The sequence below is a fragment of the Schistocerca serialis genome, chromosome 11 (assembly GCF_023864345.2).
Source record: "Schistocerca serialis cubense isolate TAMUIC-IGC-003099 chromosome 11, iqSchSeri2.2, whole genome shotgun sequence".
Taxonomy (NCBI): domain Eukaryota; kingdom Metazoa; phylum Arthropoda; class Insecta; order Orthoptera; family Acrididae; genus Schistocerca; species Schistocerca serialis.
The window spans coordinates 89715846-89724955 of record NC_064648.1 but is presented as its reverse complement, the minus strand read 5'-3'; the positions used below and the strand labels follow the sequence as shown (position 1 = coordinate 89724955).

The window sequence follows — 9110 nt, the reverse complement described above, 5'->3', positions numbered from 1 at the left end:
TTCGTTCTTTGTAGTTTTTTCGTTTGACGCCTATTTGATGAGATATTTGGCCCGGTCACTATCAATGGACCACCCTGTATAGGCGTTGCTGACCGCAGCGCCGTATTCTACCTGTTTACGTATCGCTGTGTTTGAATCCGCCGCTTCAATGTAACTGTAATAATAAAGTAATCTCCTCCCTCCCTCAGCCCTCCTGACGGGCGCCCTTCGCTCTGCCCCCCCCCCCCCCCTTTCCCTTTGCTCACCGACCGGTGACCAGTTCGCAAAATTTTGTTCCAATCCGGCTAGCGGCTTGGATCGCGCGGAACCGCAAATCGGGTGACCTCGGCCGTCTCCGGCGACGGCAGCGACGCGGTGCGGTCGCGCCCCGGAACCGCTCGCCGGGCTAACCTGTTGCTGCCTATGCCCGCTCAGTCGCGTCCCAGCCGCCGGCGGTCGAAGGTGGAAGGGGCCACCCGCGGTCCGCCCGTATGTGCATTTGTGTTCAGTGCCGCGCCCCGCGACGAATACGATGAGCGCTCGTAATGCGCGATCCGCGCTCTCGCGACATTCCCAGCTGCACAAATGGCACTCTCTGTAAAATCGTACACAACGGCACCCGTTCTCCGTTGAAATTGCGACTTTCTTCCCTATTGTTGTTTTGGAACCAGCGCCCCTGGCTGACCAGTAACTGACGAAAATACGTAGCTGGCTGACCGAACAGGTAAGCCAGACTGTATACACGAACTTTTTCGTCGTTTCATTTCCCTAGACAGCGGTTTCATTCACTACACAATCGTAACTAACACTTCCCAAAAGACAGGTTGACTCTTTCGTAGAGTCAGAAGCTGCGACATCATCGCGAAAAAACACAGTGACCCGTATATGTAATAAGTTTCTTTTAATTTACGTCTATGGTCACAGTCTTTTCTGTTTAACATTACAGGTTTCGGTCTTTAATGACCATCAGATCTGCACCAAAAATGGGAATATATAAATACGCTCTTAAACTGTATACAGCTTAAGAGCAATACATGGAGCATATTGAAAAGTAGTACTGACAAAATTTAGATTTGTGCGCTTTAAATATGAAGAGGCATACCTGTCTCATAAAAACAAAGTCCTAATGCACTGCAGCCATAGTGGCATAGTCAACTGTTAATGCGTACTATGCCATTATGGCTGCAGTGCATTAGGACTTTGTTTTTATGAGACAGGTATGCCTCTTCACATTTAAAGCGCACAAATTTAAATTTTGTCAGTACTACTTTTCAATATGCTCCATGTATTGTTCTTAAGCTGTATACAGTTTGCGAGTGTATTTATATCTTCCCATTTTTGCTGCAGATCTGATGATGGTCATTAAAGACCGAAACCGGTAATCTGTTAAACAGAAAAGATTGTGACCATAGACGTAAATTAAAGGAAACTTTATCTTTCGTAGAAGACAACAGCAGCCAACCACTTTTTACAATGCTGTTTATTTATTTAAATAGCGCCGTTACCGGTTTCGAACCGACAGGTTCCTTTTCAGACGTCTACTTCACGTTAAGATATATTTTACATTAGTTTTCGCTTTTTCTTTTCCCAACTGGTGAAATTTCCGTGGGAGGGTGGTGCCGATAAAAAATCCCCGCCATTACGTTCCAGCGCAGACTTTTGTGATCTTGCAGCATCGAAAACCACCACTCACACACTAAGAAGTTTCACAACAGGGAACATGGAAATAAATAAACATCATTGTAAAAAACTGGCTGGTTACTGTTGTCTGCTATGTGAGAGTCAACCTATATTTTGAACACAGCCACGGGCTCACAACGTCAGTTTCCGACAAAATGGCACTTCCCGAAAGACATTTGCATAATTGAAAAAGAAATAAAACCATTAATATGGACCAGCATCCCAACCATTTTCCGAATTTGGCTCCCGTGTTCGTCGTCTGTTAAATATTACGGAAATAGCGTAAAGTAGCACCTCTTTATTCACCGGTCGGAGACAATAACCCAGCCCCTTTTGTGCACAGGTCATTGATATGGGACGCTGTTTGAAAACTGTAGTAGAAGCACAAGCTGTACTCACAGATATTTGTTTATAGCAAGAGTTACACAATATACATTAAGAAATCTCTGTGTCAAAAATATAATATTTATGAATAATGTACATTCATGCAGAGACAGAAGCATGGCGTGTCAACTACAGTAAACTATACAAGGAATGCACAAAATAAAAGAACAATAAGCCTGAAACATTGCTTATAGTTTTGTTATAGTACGTAAAGCACAGAAACGTTGATCCATAGAGCTCATGGAAAAGGCAGAATTTTTTTCCCGTTATGCTTAAGAACCAAATGTCATTTTCAATACACAACTCGAAATGGAGAACAAAAAATATATTTAAAGTTTCTCTCGGTAGTTCTTACAAAGGTAATACTAGTCGTGAATCCCAGTTGATTAGAACTAAATTTACACATTAGCTAATTGCTGTTCATGATTGCATAGTGTATTCCATGGCTAGTTATTTGTAATTGACGCTCCATGCATCTACCTCTCCATGATGAAACGTTGTTTATAAGCATCATATTTGATATAATCTTTATATGTGTATAATTTTTGATTTTAACGAAAATCTGTTCTGGATAATGGCCTTCACTGAACAGCAGATTAAAGGGTTACATGACGCCATTTCCGCAATTTAGAAAAAATGCGGAATATATTCAACAAAAAATGTTTTGTTTGTTACTGGTGTGGATTTTAGTTACATATTATATTGCCCGAGATGATATATCCGTGGCGATTGAAAGGTTATGTGCCGAACTTTACGTTTTCCTTGTACACGTTCTACTGCCAGTGCACAAACAAACCAGACGCCTTCTCAGTATTTATTTGGGAAATTGAAAATAAATTGAAATCATTAATTAATGATCACCAGGATATTCTAATTACGTGCAGCCCATGGCGTCACTTGCGACTGTTCATAGCGTGCCGTATACAGGGTGTTCAGAAATTCCCGCTACAAGCATCTAGGATTTGTATAGGGGAGTAAGTACATATTTTCAGTAGGAACCCATGTCCGCAAACTCACCGTTTATGTTCTGTGACAGTTTCAGTTCACATGTTTAACTCATCCACCTCTGACAAACTGCGTATTGGCTTCCGTATCGGGTTGTTCGGCCGACGTTCATCTGATGGTTTTACTGACGTTTCGCCAGCACGAGTGGCTGGCATTGTCAAAGCTTCACCCTCCATTTCCGGTGGTGAACTGGAGCCGAGCTTGCGGTAGCACTGGCAATGGAGGATGAAGCTCTGACAATGCCAGCCACTCGTGCTGGCGAAACGTCAGTAAAATCATCAGATGAACGTCGGCCGAAGAACCCGATGCGGAAGCCAATAGGCAATTTGTCAACAAGTGGCCACGAAAGCCTTAACAATTTTGTGATCCGCCTCTGCTTGAGGAATTGAATTAGGCGTGATGGAGTACAATGACGAAACATCCATTTAGCACTTCAACGCGTTCGTTTGCATTAACACTTGAACATTACGTGTTTACATTATTCCGAAACATAAAAGACCCCAGCATACTGTACGTACAGAACATTACTGATGCGTTACAATAAGGGCTCGATGTGGCATACACAAACGTTGTAACAGACGTTGTACCTACGGAGCATGTTGTGGTACACACTCTCCAGCCCACCTAGTGTCTCTTCGTTTTCCAGTGCAGCGGCCGGAACTCTTGCCAGCAGATCTTCCTCTGCCTCTACAGGAGTCTCCTAGATTGAACTTTTAGTACGACCCCCCAAGAAGTAGACTCACGTATTACGCGTCATTCTCTCTACCCCATTGCATACCAGGACAAGCAGCCATGCGACATTTTCCCTCAGGAGACATGGACGCCATACACGTATGAACTGAAACCATCAAAGAACAGAAACAGTACGTTTCCGGACGTGGCTACCTATTCAAAATATTATGTACTCACTCCCCTATACAAGTCCTAGAAGCTTTTAACGAGAATTTCCGAATGATCTGTACGTATAAGAGTTTAGTAAAGTAGAGTCCTAAAGCGTTTACCTTAAGAGCTATGAGCACTTGCTCATCTTCGCTAGTGCACATTTGTTATACTGAACAAGTGGTTATAGCTCTTAAGGTGGGAATTTTTAGGATGCATGTTTCCTCTTCCCAAAATAAGTAAAGACCTTGCAGTAGAAGACAGGGAGAATCGAAGATGAACAGGTTCTCGTATTTCGTGAGGTATGCACTTTAGAGCCCTTGTTTACTAGACTTGTTTTGATGTGTGTATATATATATATATATATATATATATATATATATATAATATATATATATATATATATATATATTTGTTGTTGTGGTCTTCGGTCCTGAGACTGGTTTGATGCAGCTCTCCATGCTACTCTATCCTGTGCAAGCTTCTTCATCTCCCAGTACCTACTGCAACCTACATCCTTCAGAATCTGCTTAGTGTATTCATCTCTTGGTCTCCCTCTACGATTTTTACCCTCCACGGTGCCCTCCAATGCTAAATTTGTGATCCCTTGATGCCTCGAAACATGTCCTACCAACCGATCCCTTCTTCTAGTCAAGTTGTGCCACAAACTTCTCTTCTCCCCAATCCTACTCAATACCTCATTAGTTACGTGATCTACCCACCTTAACTTCAGCATTCTTCTGTAGCACCACATTTCGAAAGCTTCTATTCTCTTCTTGTCCAAACTAGTTATCGTCCATGTTTCACTTCCATACATGGCTACACTCCATACAAATACTTTCAGAAACGACTTCCTGACACTTAAATCTATACTCGACGTTAACAAATTTCTCTTCTTGAGAAACGCTTTCCTTGCCATTGCCAGTCTACATTTTATATCCTCTCTACTTCGACCATCAGTTATTTTACTCCCTAAATAGCAAAACTCCTTTACTACTTTAAGTGTCTCATTTCCTAATCTAATTCCCTCAGCATCACCCGACTTAATTTGACTACATTCCATTATCCTCGTTTTGTTTTTGGTGATGTTCATCTTATATCTTCCTTTCAAGACACTGTCCATTCCGTTCAACTGCTCTTCCCTTTGCTGTCTCTGACAGAATTACAATGTCATCGGCGAACCTCAAAGTTTTTACTTCTTCTCCATGAATTTTAATACCTACTCCGAATTTTTCTTTTGTTTCCTTTACTGCTTGCTCAATATACAGATTGAATAACATCGGGGAGAGGCTACAACCCTGTCTCACTCCTTTCCCAACCACTGCTTCCCTTTCATGCCCCTCGACTCTTATAACTGCCATCTGGTTTCTGTACAAATTGTAAATAGCCTTTCGCTCCCTGTATTTTACCCCTGCCACCTTCAGAATACACAACATGTGGTTCGTGCACGATGGAGCTCCTGCACATTTCAGTCGAAGTGTTCGTGCGCTTCTCGACAACAGATTCCGTGACCGATGGATTGGTAGAGGCGGACCAATTCCATGGCCTCCACGCTGACCTCAACCCTCTCGACTTTCATTTATGGGGGCATTTGAAAGCTCTCGTCTACGCAACCCCGGTACCAAATGTAGAGACTCTTCGTGCTCGTGTTGTGGACGGCTGTGATACAATACGCCATTCTCCAGGGCTGCATCAGCGCATTAGGTCTACGACTTTGCTTCCGCCTTTTCACAGTAGATAGCATTAGTGGAAAATAGTGGCGCAAGTCGTAGGCCGTGTCATACGGTAAGCTTAGGCATTTGAGAACATAACGCCATCAAAATATTAGTCGATTTTTGATTGCATCTTGAAGTTATTCTCGGCTGAGTATGCCAGCGTACGAGCCTAGTTCTCGTCATCTGCGGGAGGTTTTAATTTTCTCCTCTGATATGAAGGAATCTGGGGCTGAGGCTCAGAAAAGGCTGGGCAAGACCTATGATGAAACGCCTGTTAGTGACAGAACTTTGCAGAAAATGGCTTCCATGCTTCAAGAACGGTGATTTTGACGTTGAAGATCGGCATGGTTGTGCAAGAGAGAAAGCTTTCCATGCAACTGCAACCGACGGGAACTATCACAGGGGATCGTTATCGAAAGCAGTAGATATGTTTGGGCTGAGCACTGAAAGACAAACGGCCACACTACAGCGATAGACATGAAGAGGTGACTTTGCAGCATGACAGTGCTCGACCCCATGTCGCAAAATCCGCCAAAACATACCTTGGAACGTTGAAATGGGAATTCCCACTCCACCCGACGTATTCTACACACATTATTCCCTTTGACTGCCAAATTTTTAGTTCAGTTTTTCAATGGCACACGAACTGGCTGCCCAGCGCTTCCTGTCACATGAACAACTGCAAAATTGGATCGATGCACGGTTCTTCTCGAAAGACGCCCAGTTCTTCCGCCGCGGGATTCGTATGCTGCTCGAAAGATGGGAGAAAGTAGCGGCCAGCGATGGCCATTACTTTGAAATTTACATTTTTCGTAAGATGCTCACAATAAAGCCTCGAACTTTGTGAGGAAACGATAATATCGTGTATCTCCCCCCCCCCCCCTCTCCCGCCTCCCTCCGCGCACGCACGGAAGTGCCGCAACACGACGTGGCATGGACTCGACTAATGCCTGAAGTAATGCTGGAGGGAACTGACACCATGCATCCTGCAGGGTTGTCCATCAAACATCCGTAAGAGTACGAGGGGGTGGATATCTCTTCTGACCACCACGTTGCAAGCCATCCTAGATATGCCAATTAATGTTCATATCTGCAGAGTTTGGTGACCAGCGGATGTGTTTAAACTCAGAAGAGTGTTCCTGGAACCACTTTCAGCAATTCAGCACGTGTGGAGTGTCGCATTGTCCTGCTGGAATTGTCCAAGTCCATCGGAATGCATAATCGACATGAATGGATGCAGTTGATCACACAGGATGCTTACATACGTGTCACCTGTCGAGAGTCGTATTTAGACGTATCAGGGGTCCCATATCACCGCAACTACTCACGTCGCTCACCATTACAGAGCCTTCACCATCTTGAACAGTCCCCTGCTGACATACAGGGTCCACGGATTCATGGGTTTCTCTCCATACCCGTACTCGTCCAAACGCTCGACACAATTCGAGACGAGACTCGTCCGATCAGGCAACCTGTTTCCAGTCATCAACAACAGTCCAATGTCGGTGTTGACGGACCCAGCCGAGGCGTAGACTATAGCTTTGTGTCGTGCAGTCAAATCGTTCAAATGGCTCGGAGCACCATGGGACTTAACATCTGAGGTCGTCAGTCCGCTAGAACTTAGAACTACTTAAACCTAACTAACCTAAGGACATCACACACATCCAAGCCCGAGAAAGGATTCGAACCTGCGACCGTAGCGGTCGCGCGGTTCCAGACTGCAGCGCCTGGAACCGCTCGGCCACAGCGGCCGGCGTCGTGCAGTCACGAAAGCTTCACGAGTGGGCCTTCAGCTCCGAAAGTCCATATCGATGGTGTTTCGTTGAACGGTTCCCACGTTGACACTGGCCGATGGCCCAGCATTGAAATCTGTACCAATTTTGCGGAAGGGTTTCACTTCTGTCACGTAGAACGATTCTCTTCAATCGTCGTTGGTCCCTTACTTGCATAATCTTTTTCCGACCGCAGCGATGTCTGACCCTTATTGTTTTGCCGGATTCCCGACCTTCACGGTACACTCGTGAAATAGTCGTACGGGAGAATCCCCACTTCATCGCTACCTCGGAGATGCTGTGTCCCGTCGCTCTTGCGCCAACTGTAACACCACGTTCAAAGTCACTTTGAAACGTCCCCTTTGAACAATTATACGTGACTGTGCTTAAACTGACACACAATATTTTTGGCGCAACGCAATCTGACTTTCAGTAATCCCTACAAAACAATGGCCCTGACTAACAATAACCTATACCTTTCACAAATCACTTATCTCACAAAAATCTTCGTTACTCGAACTACTGCAATACAGCGAGCGCCACTACTGCCAGCTGAATAAAAGAGTCAAACTACGGAAGTCACTAACTACTGATAGGCATACTTAGCAAAATGAAAGATTTTGATAGAGAACAAACAATGTATTTACGTCAATAGTGTTCAAAAATGATAATATATATACAGCAGTTCATGACATCCATTCTTACAAATGTACTGTTTCTCATGGACACTCGTCCACATCATACGCTCTAAAAACTCCGCCATCTCACTTCCCCACATCCACCACTGCTGGTGGCTCACCTCCAACTGCGCAACGCTACGCCCTGTTAACAGCCAACTGCCCAACACTACAATAGCAAATTCCAACAATGCAAACCAGCCACAGACTGCACACAGCACAGCCAGTGATTTTCATACAGAGCACTACATGGCGTTACCAGCATAAAAACCTAAACAGCCTACTTACAACTTAAATTCTGATATCCTCTCATTGTAGCAGCAGTAACCGATCTAACAACTGCGCCAGACACTTGTTGAATAACACACACAGATTTTGTATATATATATATATATATATATATATATATATATATATATACTGTGTGTTTGAATGTATAGGACGCTACGATCAGTCACGGTTCCACGGTTAAGAGAAATTCCCCAATTATATCTCAGATAAGTACGAGGATAATTATTTTTGAGTTTAAGTGTGTCAGGAGTAACTGACCGGCTACATTGGCCCCCATACGAATTCCTCTCCTGTGCCAACGTCTTCATGTAAGAGTAGCACTTGCAACCTATGTGTTCAATTATTTATTGAATATATTCGAATCTCGGTCTTCCCATGCAGTGAAATATTCGTATGGCAGATATATGGGGAGATAACATCTGGATCGTTCGGCCGTCTGACGCATGTCTTTTTATTTGATGTCACTTTGGCGACTTGCAAGTCGTTGTTGATGATGATGATGATGATGATGATGATGATGATGATAGTGATGGTCATGAACTGATGACGAAGACGACAGACGCTCCAAGTCCCAAGCAGAGAAAGTCACTGACCCGCACCAAAATCGAACCCGCGGCCACGTCATCGACAGTTAGCAACACGCAATTACAAGACCACGAGCTGCCGATACCACTACAGTTTGTGCCCTCTGCCGTTCCCGTATAGCGTCATTAAACTGTTTACTGATG

General features: G+C 44.1%; 1 long non-coding RNA gene across 1 annotated transcript in view; it reads left to right on the top strand.

Annotated features, from left to right (window-relative positions):
- Window positions 1–435: 435 nt before the first annotated feature.
- LOC126427067 (uncharacterized) overlaps window positions 436–9110 on the top strand; it is a 546217-nt gene continuing 537542 nt past the window's right edge. The window contains exon 1 of the long non-coding RNA XR_007576518.1: window positions 436–703. This is a non-coding gene — a long non-coding RNA (uncharacterized LOC126427067). The remainder of the gene's footprint in view (window positions 704–9110) is intronic.